This window comes from Apium graveolens, chromosome 10, assembly GCF_009905375.1.
Source record: "Apium graveolens cultivar Ventura chromosome 10, ASM990537v1, whole genome shotgun sequence".
Classification (NCBI taxonomy): domain Eukaryota; kingdom Viridiplantae; phylum Streptophyta; class Magnoliopsida; order Apiales; family Apiaceae; genus Apium; species Apium graveolens.
In genome coordinates this window covers 49,754,023-49,768,208 of record NC_133656.1, presented here as the reverse complement: position 1 = coordinate 49,768,208, position 14,186 = coordinate 49,754,023, and positions in this window count along the sequence as shown.

Genomic DNA, 14,186 nt, shown 5'->3' with positions numbered 1-14,186 from the left:
CTAAGTCTGCTCAAGCCTCACTAGATTCTCCCACTTCCGTTATCGCCAAACCTTTTGTGTCCTCGAGCTCGGGCTGATGGGCTCGGCCCGGATTTATCAAGTGGTTTGAGGTTGTAGTAACTGTGCGGGTGATCCCAATAGGCAGACTCATGATTGTTGTTGTTTCTTCATGCGCCCACTTTCCTTTCCCGAGTCTTGCAGTGATTTGTTCCGGGCTCGCTTCTTCATCACCTGCCTCCTCCACAATCCCCTCATGTACCAACATGATGGGCTGAGAGGCCTTCATCAACAAGACCCTTGGGCATGGTTCCACCTGAATCCCCATGTGCTCGAAATAGTCCTCAGGCAATTCTTCGATTGAAATCATGTTACAAGTCTCGTGTCCCTTAGGACGTATTCTCTTTCTGCCCTCTGCCTCTTCTATGAGGACATCACCTTCACCCGGCTTGACCGTCTCCTTCGATGCATTTCCTAACTCGACTGCCCTGAGTGCCTGGTTGTAGCAGACCCTCGATTTATATTGACAACTCTTCAAGAAGTCTATCCCTGTGGGGGTTGGGAATTTTACTGTCATGTGATGGATCGAGGTCACCATCCTCATTGCCCTCATAAGGGGCCTGCTCACTATAACATTATAGACACAAGGCCTATCTATAACTGTAAACATAGCTATCTGGGTGGCCACATAAGGCTCTACTCCTATGGTTACCGGGAGCTGAATTGTCCCTTTTACTCCGATTAAGTTTCCCGTGAACCCGTACAGGTGTCCTCCTATGGAGGTTAATTCTCTATCCAACAATCCTAGCTTCTTGTAGGCATCATAGGTCAAAACGTTAACCGAGCTCCTGGTATCCACCATTGCTCAGTGAACATTCACCATTCCAATCTTCATTTTTATGACCAGGGCATCGGTATGAGGGTAATGCACCCATTTGGCATCGTTTTCCTTAAATATGATGTCATCAGTCTCCTTTTCAAAGAGCTCCGGGGGCCTTTGGCTCATATGGTTGATGTTGGTGAGGGGCTTGTCCTTTACTTCCCGAACATATCTGTCCATCGCCTTCTGGCTGTCTCCACCAATATGAGACCCGCCTAGAATAATATGAATGCTTCCAGCCCGAGGTATCCTTTCTTTGTCCTATGGGGGTAGAGGAGGGACCGTATGATAATCATCCCTGTGCTTCCGAACCTCCTTGACAACCCACTCAGTAAGCTTCCCTTGTCTTATTAGTGTCTCGATTTCATCTTTCAAGTGCCTGCAATCAGCCGTATCATGCCCCGTGGCCTCGTGGTATGCACAATACTTTGAGGTATCCCTTTTGTTATAGTTAATGAGAGGAGCCGCCTTCCTGAATACCCCCTTTCCAGCATAGATAACATATATATGGTTGATAGAGGCTACTAGAGAGGTATATGTCTGCCATTTTCTTGTATAGGGTCTCCCCATATATTTGGCGGTCTCTTTGCCTCGGGCGGACTTTTTTGGGCTCAAACTATGGCGGTAAGTTCTCCTCCTCTTGTCAAGGCTCGAGGATTGGTCCCTCTTGTCTCGGTAGTTCTCGTTAATTTTCAGCTCCCTCATCGACTTCTCCACTCTCTTAAAGGGTTAGGCTTGCTCATAGAATTTGGCCAAGGTTCTCGGCTCATTTGCCTGGAGGCTCTTCCAAAATTTTGACCCTTCTTTCAACCCTGCAATTAAGAAGTTCTTGATGGTCTCCTCGTTGGCGCCCCTCACATTGGGAACTTCGGTGTTGAACCGACGAAAGTACTCTGCCAGGGGCTCCCATTCCCTTTGCTTAATGTTGGCTAGCGTGTCTACAAGAATTGAGTAGTGGAGGGTAGACTGAAATTGTCTAATGAAAAGGTCCTCCAATTGTCGCCATGTCCTTATGCTGGAAGGTCCGAACTTGGAGAACCATTGTCGGGCACTACCTCTGAGTGACGTCGCGAAGAGTCTCCAGTGGGTTGGCTCCGACACCTGATAGACTTTCATCTCAGTGTTAAACTGTATAAGGTATTCCACCGGATCGGGGTTGTGCCTAAATACTCGAGGTATATGAGATGATCGTATAGAATCCGTGAACGGAGAAGGGGCAGTTGAGGTTTGGGGCCCCCTCTTCTCCCGCTCCATCTTGTCCAAGATCCTCCTCAGGTCTCTTACCCTAACAACTTCTCCTTCCCTCCCACCATCCGCGTTACTCGAATGGTGTGAGCCTTAAGGTCGCTCGCGACATCCCCTGTGTCCAGCTTGTACTTGCAACTCCTCTTCGTAATTGTCTCTACGTCTACATCGCTCCTCCCTCCTGGGTGAGATGCACTAATGACTTTCTGGAGGGGTCGCTGCACGCCCTTTTTTTGAGGTTTTCAGATCTACGGGCTCCTTTTCTTCTCTCTCTTTCTTGAAATTCTCTAACTTGAGCCTGAGGTCATGCTCACTTAGCTTTTTACCCACACGGTCTAGTACGCTAGTCGACCTTGCCTCAGACGAAGCTGGCTTCTGCCCTAATCTCTTAGAGATTTGGTTGCCCCGCTCATCATGATCTTGGGGTATATCTTTCCCTTCATGTGATGCCTCTTTCTTCTGCTTGCTCTCGGTTTCCGCGTCATCAAAATCGTGGATCAGTCTCTTTTGAGGACCTTTGCCCTTCCAGCTACGCTGAGAGACCTTGAGGTGGCATGCCTTACGCTTGACGTTTCTGCCTGAGCTTTTTTCTACCCTTGACATCCGGGCGTTAATCTCGTGTATCTGATCGGCTAGCCCTTCGAGGTACGTCATGACCGCCTGCCCATCCACGGTTTCGATTGGTGGGGGTGGCACCTGATTCTCTGGTGGTGTGTGCTCGACCTCGTTCTGGTCCTTCTTCTTGCCCCCACTTCCTGGTATCACCGCTTGTTTGCTTTCTTTAGTCATCTCTTCTCCCTAAGATGAAAATCGCCCTCCTTCTAGCACCAATTGTTATAGGGAGAATTTCGTATAATAGTGTTGTGGAGGTTGATGGTCGGAACAAGGATCAAAGATGGTGTTTGAAGGTGGAGGAAGGTTGTTTCATGGGGGTGGATGAGCTTATATGTTGACTCCTTAAGAAAGAATAGGGTTTTTATTATTCTCTATCAAGTGTCGACCTATGTCTCATACAAGTTCCTATGTACCCTATTTATAGGGATCAAGCCTCACGTAGTTCTTGGGGAACAAGTCACGTAGGCTAGGGTTAAGGTTCTTCAACTCGTGCAGCCCAAGCCCATCATAAAATTCAGGCCTTCAGCCAATTAGTCATGTAAATCTCGACCGGCTCCACACGCTTCCTACAATCTCGTGACATCTCTGCATTTCTTCCCGTAATTATAGGAACAACCCGTGTCGGCCCCAAAATCTATGAGCAACTCAGTCATCTATGAGTCACTTTCCATGTTGCACACAAAGTCCTTTAATGCGGCCCGGCCTGGTGACCTCAGCCCGCACCGCCTTCCTTTTCAATTAATAAATACAATGTTTCCTTTGTTTTCATAAGGTGTGGGTTCATGGGCCCAGCTCGCGTGTGGGCTTCTGAGCCCAGCCTGCATGTGGGCACTTGAGCCCAGCTCGCATGTGGGTATCTAAATGACAAGCGTGAGCCCATCTTACACTCGTGAGCCCATCTCAAACATCATGAGCCTAGCTCGCATGTGCTAGCCCAGGTCAAACTAACCCACGATTCTAGCTCACATATGAGAGCCCAGCTATTCAGTGTTCCCATGGGGACCTGTTTAGGGCCCATGACCAAAAGCGGGCATAACACCTACCTATTTTGGGTTTAAATTATAAAAATATAGATATTTTCTTTGGTTTGGATCTGATATATATTTATCCTTTTAATTGAAGATCTAATGGCCCTTTAAAATAGTTTAATAAATAAAAAGATTATACATGTATAGATAAAAAAAGTCACCGGGTTGTTTAATTTAATTTCGGCATGATCTTGAATTCAGAAAACCACCTAGTGAGTTAACCAATCACATATTTTCTATTTAATTTTAGCATTAGGAGTCTACACCTAAAAGGACAGTCATATTACTAATCCATATTTCAATACATATCATACCTAAGTTCTAACATATTAGCATAAACAGATGTGTTTAACCAATAATTTTTTTTTGAATTTTTTGGTCCAATAAAGGAGAATACGTCAAAAATACATATATGTTTTCATTAAAATAATTAGGAGTATACATATATTTTTTTCTCACATTTTAATTATTCGAGTTCATTTAATTTATATAGGCTTTGTCATGAATTTTAAAAATAGATTTTTATGAATTTATAACCCACGCAAACCTCACAAAATAATATTTACTTAAAACACGGTTTAAAAATGTTATCCAACTAAAATTATTCAGAAACCGAAGGAAAAAGACAATTACAAATTTCGCATTACGTATTAGATTACATTTAGAAGGGGTTAATAGGATAAAACATAATTGAACTACTACATAACTTGCAATTGGCTAATGAACTCAAAAAGCTTGCAATCAACTCATTAAGCTGATAAAAACTTATATTTAGGTAACTGAACTCGAAAACCTTGCAATCAACTCATTAAACTGATAAAAACTTGCATTTAGGAAACTTCCGTTAACATACAATAACAGAATCTATAGGAAAAAAATAAACCCTGGTTGTATAATTAATATCGCATTAATTATACCCGACTTGGGATACAAATAAGGCCCATTCAAAGGGGGTCCAAAACTCAGAATATTAATTTATTTCATAATTAATTAATGTGGGAAAAATCAGCTAACAAGTAGAGTCTAAATAAGGATGTATTTCCTTGGGGATTGGCCTCCAAGAAACCTCGCTTAATAAGAAATCAATTTCCTACATCCTAGGACTCCAAAGTTTACTCTAAATCTGAGACTTTCCCACCAAGTCTCCTAATACTTATCCAATTCAAGGGCATCCCGTACTTATGTAAGGGGCCTCACCCCTCAAATCAGAACTACATTTTTACTTGATCCTTAGCATACATCAAGGTACGTAGGTATCTTGTGAAAGCAGGTTGAGTCACGAAACATGAGAGCAATCAAATAGAGCCTTGAAGCTCACAAACCTTAGCTATAAATAAACCCTAAGTTTTCACCCATAACATTTGGCGCCATGTTACGACCGGCATTTTATGTAATATTATATGTGGATTTTGTGTGATATTAAAGCCGTAAGTAAATATACTTAATGGTTGTACCTTGTGTGAATGAAAATTTCTGCATTTTAAATTTGCTTTATGTAGTATATGATTTTTCAAAGCAAGAGTTTATTTATTTCCCTTATTTTTTGATTTATAAGGAATATTCTAAACCTTGGAGAAATTTTCTTTTAAAAGTTATTTTGTTCACAAATTTCAAAAGTGATTTTATAAAATTTCTAAAAATCCAAGTTGTTTTATTGTATAAATTTTATAATTTTTGAACTTGTATTTTATTTTATAAAAATAAATCTTTACAAATTTTATTTGTTATAATTAGCAAATTACATAGAAGACCTTGCATGCAAATCACTCTTCTATTCTCTCAAAGGGCAAATAAGACCTTTCCAACCCCACTAACTCATTTGTTGATTACCAAATTACCACACTAACCTTGCATGCAAAATGACCTAACTTTAGCTAGAGGATATTTTTGTACATTCTCACTTCCACTCATTATTTTGTCAACCAAAAAGCATAAAACTAAAAACAAAGTGGGAGAAGTCATTCCACTCACTCCACACTCCACACTCCAACACACCACATTTTTTTTCTCTCCTCCCCCTCCCACCAGTGCTCTCAGCCGAAGCCACATTCCCCTACCCCCTTCCATTTTTCACTTCATTCTTCATCTTCCCAAGTGTAAATCTTCTACCTACATTCATCTTATATACTCTCCAAGAGTTTTGTGGCTTGGAAGTTGAAGTTCCATGGATACATGTGTAGTTCTTATGTGATCTCCAAAGAGAAACTCTTGATTCTTGTGAATTCAAGAGCCCTCTATGAGATATATTTTATATATGTGCTAATTAAGTGTTTTATGGAGATATCATGCTTTAAAATCCTTTGCATGCTACTGAAATTTCATTATATATTTATGTTTAGCCATGCATGCTAGTTTTAAGATATTAAAATGGTGATCAACCATGTTTTTCATGCTACTCTTTGTGAAATCATGTTGCTATGTTTAAAAATCTATAAATTCGAAATATGTGTGCTTAAAATAGATTGTTTCCATGATAAATTTCGTATTAATAGTTAAGAGGATATATTTCATGATTATTAAGGATGAGTAATAGGTACAAGTCGAATTTGCAAGCATTTAAACTTTATGCCTAGCCGAAATCTTGTTATGTGTTTTCTATGAGTTGCATGTTATATTTTTAGTTGCATGTGGGTGATTCTTGGGCATGGATGATCTCCCCTTCTGTTGAGGCACTATTTTAAGACATTAAGACACTAGGTTTGCTTTGGAAAGAGTTGGATGCTCGGTTATTAAGTGGGAGTTAAGGTGGAAAGGGATTAGTTAGTGTTTGCATTTTTCCAGATTTGATGCACTAGTTATGGGGAAGTTTTGAATGAGCATTTGTTGTGCACTTTGAGGCCCAAGCCACCAGAAGCTAGAATTAGGAGTATATAAAAGGTTTTATGTGTTTGTTGAAGGTTTATTAGTCGTTTGGTTAGGTGCACAAGTGGAATCACAAAATCTGTGCAGCAGGGGACAGTTTTGTTGCAACTTAGAAATAGGAAGTTTTGACCATGTCATGGGCAGGCCCTCATTAGGCCTTGTTGGGAATTAGTTAGAGGGAGTGTCAGAGGAGTTTTTCCAACCATAGTTCATAGAATTTGAGTTAGAACCATGTGTCACAAGTTAATTCAAGTCAGGGCGTTTTCTGCCCAGAAAAACAGGGGAACCATAGACTTTGAGCTTAGGCCCAAGGAGGCCCAAGCTAGACCCTTGAGCCACATCAAGTTTGGGAGATGCCTTATGGTCAGAAGAGTCTAGTGTAGAAGTTTTGGAGGTAAACCTGTAGTTTAAGAGTGTCTAATGCACTCAAGAAACCATAGATGTCATTCTAAAATTTTCCTTAGTGAGCACTTTCACTTATCACATAATTTTAGAACACTTAGGAGTGAGACCTAGGTTGACCACTATGGTTGAAAGATAGTATAAAGCCAGTAGAGTAAAAGGCCCAAGTGAGGCTCAATAGGTTTTGGATAGTTTAGTAAAGGCATATTGAGTAAGGAAGCCAAAATTTAGAAACTTTGTCTAGTTTAGCGACCAAGTGACTTAAATTGGGGATCGAGATCATCCAAGCCTAGTGTTGCATTATGGTGTGTGTGATATTATTTGGTATTAAAATATGATATGTGATTATATGTGGCTATGTGTACAATTATATTTATAAGGGGAATATAAATTGCCTGCATATAGGCCTAAGTGCCATTTGTGTTGTAAATAGGTTAAGTTGGTGAGAATATATTATAATGAGGATTATTAATTTTTATGTAGGATCTCGATACGAGGGTAAACTTGCCATAAAGGTCGAGTGAAGCTTCCAGTTGATCCTACCAGCCAGACCAGACCAGCCTTTCTCAAGGCAAGTGATTCAAGTTGTCTTTCGTATTCACTGCAAATGTGTAACAATTAGTTCATATATATTGATGCGATTATCCTGAGTCATTTTGATATACTTGAACCAAGCAATTCTTAAGTCTATCTTTGAATTATATAGAAATGCCTTGAACCCTCAAGTACGTATTGCAAGTAGATCAAAGGTCTTATCACGTTCGTATATTAAAGTGATTGGAATGCCATGATAAAATAAAGAGTTGTTATAATACTTGATTGATCCTCTTGATTAACATGCTAATGATTCCTAAAGTATTGATATCTCACCCTGATGTTTGAACCCCTATAGAAACTTTACCTTGATACCTAAAAGCCAGATATTCATCAAAGTTGTCCATAATTGATTGATACCCCTCTTTCTTACCCTAAAGTTCGACAATCCTGATATACCATGAGCTAAAAATCATTTCTTCATATCTTGACACCCCTAGTATTCTTGAAGCTTATCTTCTTGATGTTCTAGTATTTATACCTTGTCGAGAATCATTGCTTTAAGCCTAGTTTGGCATTAATTATTTTTTTCATATTATCCAATAGCCTTGCTAAATCCCCTTGTCAAGTTTTGTAAATGGAAACCTTTCAGTTACCCTAATAGAGTAAAGTCTAGTGGATCATGGCCCTGAGATTTTGTGACTTATTTCCAGTGTTTCAAAGTTGATCTATAATCCCTTGATAAAAATGTTTACTACTTAAGAGATTTTATTATAAATCGGCATCAGTTTTTGAAATGATTAAAATGTGGATTTTGAGTCCCAAAGGGGGATAAATATTTTCTTTGAATAGTGGATCTGGACTGAGACGCGAGTCCTTTCCACATTTATCTTGCAGGCTTAAAAGTTGCCTAGGGATCCCATTAATGTTTTAGAACCCAACGAGGTTCGGGATTATTTCGCGGCTGATCACCGGCTGTAATCCGTAGCGTCATAAAATAATTTTGATTAAGATATGATTTAAAAAAATGTTTTGATTCAAGCAAATGATGCCATCACCCAAAATTTCGTCTCTTGTTATTTATATCTTCGCATTGTCATTCTTTAATATATATCTCGATTTATGTTTTGTACCGTATTGTTTAGCCCTTGTTGAGCATTTGGCTCACTCCTTGCTTTACCCTGATATTACAGCTAGCAACTATGGTTAGATTCAAGCAGACAGCACGTAAGACTTGTGACGCCGATGCGTATGTCCGAGCTCAGGTAGAATAAGAGATAGTTTTGTGAGAGGACTCGAATTTAAAATCAGTTGTAATAGATGGTAGTGTTGGGTTGTTCCAAACCCTAAACTGTAAGATCTTGGATTCGGTTATGTTTATTTTCTTCTAAATATTGTAATAGTTATATTTATTTTGTTTGTTAAGTTGGGGGTGTGACAGGTTTTGGTATCAGAGCTATGGTTTAGAGTCCCTGGACAGCCCAAATAGGTTATAGGATATATGTATAGGCTATAGATAATATGCGAGAGAGTAGGTTAAGTAAATTTATTATTAATACCCCTCTTATTGGTTTGCCAGCAAAGGGCGCATTCCTCGGCACCCTCTGGGTCGGACGACACTATTGCTTTCTCCGTGTATGTTGAGTTGCGGCGCGAGTTTGACATGCTTCAGGGCAAGTACGACCGACTGATAGACCGACTGAAGAACGTGTACCCGGATAACCAAAACTATGAAGGGAAGCCTAAGGAGCAGATGACTGCGAGACTTGAGACTTTGGTTCAGTACGTCAGCACTAAGCTTGAGGAGATGCCATCGTACTGAGACCGCACCAGCCAGTATATCATGCAGATGGTGGCGGATGAGCTCCAGAGCATTGTGAAGACGCTTCGAGAGGAGAAGACTACCAAGCCCCGTTCTGATGGAGTGGAGCCTTAGTTCTTTCCATTATTTACCTTTCATGTTGTTGTATTATCAGACTTCGTTGAATTCCCAGTTGTTTCCTTTAAATAAGCACGTTATTCCTAGAATCAGACTTTGTCCTAATCCTGATGTATTTTGACCTTTAAATTTCAATTATTATGCACTATCGTTCCATTTGCTCTCAACTGTTATTTTACGCCTTTATATGCATCACCATATCTGTTTGATTTGAAACCTAACCTCATATGTAAATAAGAATGCCATGCGATACCCTCGAATTATTTCATCATTCATACCTGTTTTGACATAACTCTTATTTCAGGATCATGCCACCCAAAAAGAAGAACCCAACAACCACAACTACCACAGATCCAAATATTCTTCGATTACTGGAAACTTTGCAACAGCAAACCAATGTTATAGGCCAACAACAACTAACTCTTCAACAACGAATTGAAAACCAAGATAACCGTGAACCACACCAACCATCCGAACCACCAGTACCACCTCAATAAGTTGTCACTTTCAAGGCTTTTCAGAATGTGAATCCACCTGCATTTTATGATACCACTGATCCAATAATAGCTAACACATAGATTAAGGAAATGGAAAGGGCTTTTGAGTTGGTACAGTTAGGAGACGATCAGAAGACGCCATATGCTACTTACTTCCTGAAGGGCGAAGTCATCTATTGGTGGGAATCAGTAAAAGCTATGGAAGCAACTCAAAAAGTTTCTTGGGAAAGATTTAAGAAGTTATTTCTGGAAAAGTATTACCCTAAGTACATGCAGAATCAGATGGAGCTTAAATTTCTTGAGTTGAAGCAAGGGAATATGTCTGTACTAGAGTATGAGAAGAAGTTCACTGAGTTGTCAAGGTTTGTGACAAAGTATACCAGCACTGAGGAGGAAAAAGCGAAGAGATTTCAACAAGGATTGGAGCCTTGGATCAGAGATAGAGTGGCTATGTTTGAGCTTGATACTTATGCGGGAGTAGTACAGAAAGCTGCTCTGATTGAAAATAATGGGATGCAGTCAAGAAAGGAAAGGGATAACAAGAAGAGAAAGGTTCCATTTTATGGAGAGAAGTATGAAGCCGGAAATTCACAAGATCGGAATATAAAGAGGATTGGATTCCATAAGGGCGGAAATTTTCAAAAGAAGGGAAATTTGGGCAAAAGACAAGAATCGAAGGGCAACAACCAGGCAAACCAATGACAAGTTGGAGAAAACAGGTTCCAGAGACCGGAATGCAAGCACTGTGGAAGAAGGCACCCCGGAGTGTATAATAAGCTGAGAATGACATGCTATAGGTGTAACCAGAAGGGACATTTGGAAAATGAGTGCAAGATGCCAAAGCCAGGAGTTACATGTTACAAGTCTGGAAAGACTGGACACATAGCTAGGGAGTGCAAGGCAACCGGACCAGTCAAAACTCTAATGAATGTGGCAAGTACCAGTGCACGCGTGCCAGCCGAGGTATTGGCATTACCTCCACCACCTACAACAACTCCACAAGCAACAACAAGGACATTCGATCTGAAAATGAAGGACGCTGTTCAGAACTCTGAGGTGATAGCAGGTACACTTTTATTCAATAATGTCAAAGCTAAAGTATTGATTGATTCGGGAGCAACAAGATCTTTCATATCAGAAACTTTTGTTGATAAACTTCAATGTGATAAAATGATTATGAGCGAGGTAGTAAATGCGGTAATTGCGAACCAAGAGAAGATTGCTGTGAATCAATTCTGTCCGAAGTGTCAGATTGATATTTCGGGGCATAAGTTTTCAGCCGACTTGATACTCTTCAAGTTGGGAGAGTTCGATATAATTTTAGGAATGGATTGGTTAGGGAAGAATAATGCCCAGATTAATTGTAAGACCAAAAAAGTGTATTTAAAGACGAAGAGTGGAGAGAAGGTAGTATTTAAGGGCCAGAGGTAAGAGCAACTGTTTCTTACAATCGTTCAGGCTAAGAAGCTATTTAGAAAAGGTTGTGAGTCGTTCCTAGCTTATGTAGTGGATTCAGAAAAAGGCAACCCCAACATAGAAGATATCCCCGTAGTTAACGAGTTCCCAGATGTGTTTCCAGATGAACTACCAGGCTTACCACCAGATTGACAAATCGAGTTCGAGATCAACCTTGCTCCGGGCATAGAACCAGTTTCAAAGGCCCCAAATAGGATGGCACCAGCAGAAATGAAAGAGTTGCCGAGCCAACTACAAGAATTATTGGATAAAGGAGTGGTCCGGCCAAGTACGTCACCATCGGGAGCACCTGTTCTGTTTGTAAAGAAAGATGGAAGTATGTGGCTATGTATAGATTATCGGGAGTTGAATAAGGTAACGATCAAAAACCGCTACCCGCTACCAAGAATAGATGACCTATTTGATCAGCTGAAGGGAGCAAAGTGCTTTTCAAAGATTGACTTGAGATCAGGATACCATCAATTAAAGATCAAGGAAGAAGATATTCCCAAGACAGCATTCAGGACCAGATACGGACATTATGAATTCTTAGTAATGCCGTTTGGATTGACTAATGCCCCGGCCGCATTTATGGATCTGATGAATCGGGTATTTAAAAAGTATTTGGACAAGTTCGTAGTAGTATTCATTGATGACATCCTTATTTATTCTAAGTCGGAAGAAGAACATAAGCAACACCTCTGAATAGCATTGGAGATACTTCGGCAAGAGAAGCTGTATGCCAAGTTTTCTAAATGTGAGTTTTGGTTAAAGGAAGTTCAATTTTTGGGGCGTGTCATTGGAAATGAAGGAGTTAAAGTAGATCTGGCAAAGATTGAGGCGATTATGAGTTGGGAGAGGCCGAAGACACCTACGGAAGTGCGAAGTTTTCTAGGATTGGCAGGGTACTATAGAAGGTTTGTCAAGGATTTTTTGAAAATTGCCACGCCATTGACTAAGTTAACCAGGAAGAATCAGAAGTTCGAATGGAGTGCAGGATGTGAGGATAGCTTTCAAGAGTTGAAACAGAGATTGGTAACAGCTCCGGTGTTAGTACTACCAGATGACCAAGGAAATTTTGTGATATTCAGCGACGCTTCATATAAAGGATTGGGATGTGTGTTAATGCAACACAATAAGGTGATCGCGTATGCATCAAGACAGTTAAAACCGCACGAGTTGAAGTACCCGACGCATGACTTGGAACTAGCCGCCATAGTATTCGCACTTAAGATTTGGAGACATTACCTCTACGGAGAGAAGTGTGAAATCTATACGGATCACAAGAGTTTAAAGTACATTTTCACTCAGAAGGAGCTCAATATGAGGCAAAGGAGATGGTTGGAATTGATCAAGGACTACGATTGCTCGATAAATTACCATCCTGGAAAGGAGAATGTTGTGGCCGATGCACTAAGCAGAAAGGAGAGATTGAATATGATGGCAACACCAAAGGAATTATCTGAAGAGATTAAGAAATTCGGATTAGAACTTTGTAATTATGGAATGGTTGAAGAAGTTTGTGGTGCAATGACTTTTCAGCCAACACTAGTGGAAAAGATAAGGAAATGTCAGGAAGAAGTAATGGAGAAAGAGAAGAATCAGCTAACTGGAGAAGAGATTGGCACTCAAAGGGATGAGCAAGGTATACTAAGGTTTTCCTCAAGAATTTGGATTCCTCATGTACCTGAATTGAAGAATGAGATCCTGCAAGAAGCCCACAATTCAAGATTTTCAATCCACCCGGGAAGCACCAAGATGTATCGGGACTTAAAGCAGAACTTTTGGTGGCCAAATATGAAGCGAGACGTGGCGGAATGGGTTGTGAAGTGTTATACTTGTCAGAAAGTGAAGGCAGAACATCAACGACCAAGCGGATTAATTCAGCCCCTAAAGATTCCAGAATGGAAATGGGAAAATATTGTTATGGACTTTATAGTGGGACTACCGCGAACGAAATCCGGACATGACGCTATATGGGTTATAGTTGATCGCCTTACGAAGTCGGCGCATTTCCTTCCAATTAATGAGAAGTCGTCATTGGACAAATTGGTTCATCTGTACGTGCGTGAATCGTACTAAGACATAGAGTACCCGTATCGATAGTTTCAGACCGAGACCCCCGATTTAACTCGAGATTCTGGAAGCAATTTCAAGAAAGTCTTGGCACGAAGTTGAACATGAGTACGGCGTACCACCCGCAGACTGATGGTCCGAGCGAAAGGACAATTCAAACAATCGAAGACATGTTGCGCAGTTGTGCAATCAATTTTACAGGAAGTTGGAACGACCACTTGCCATTGATTGAATTCTCTTATAACAACAGCTATCACTCCAGTATTGGAATGCCACCATACGAAGCTTTGTACGGGCGAAAATGTAGATCACCGACAAGTTGGGATGAAGTAGGAGAAGGGAGGATTCTAGGCTCGGAATTGGTACAACAGTTGCATGACTCAGTGAAGCTAATTCAGAGAAGGTTGCTTGCTGCTCAAGATAGACAGAGGAAGTATGCAGATCTAGCACGTAAGGATGTTAGATTCCAAGTAGGCGAAGCCGTTTTGTTGAAGGTGTCACCAAGAAAAGGGTTGTCTAGATTTGGCAAGAAAGGGAAGTTAACACCTAGATATATAGGTCCTTTTGAAATTTTATGTCAAGTGGGGAAGGTGGCCTACGAGTTAGCCTTACCACCTCAGTATCAGCATGTGCATAATGTGTTCCATGTGTCATTG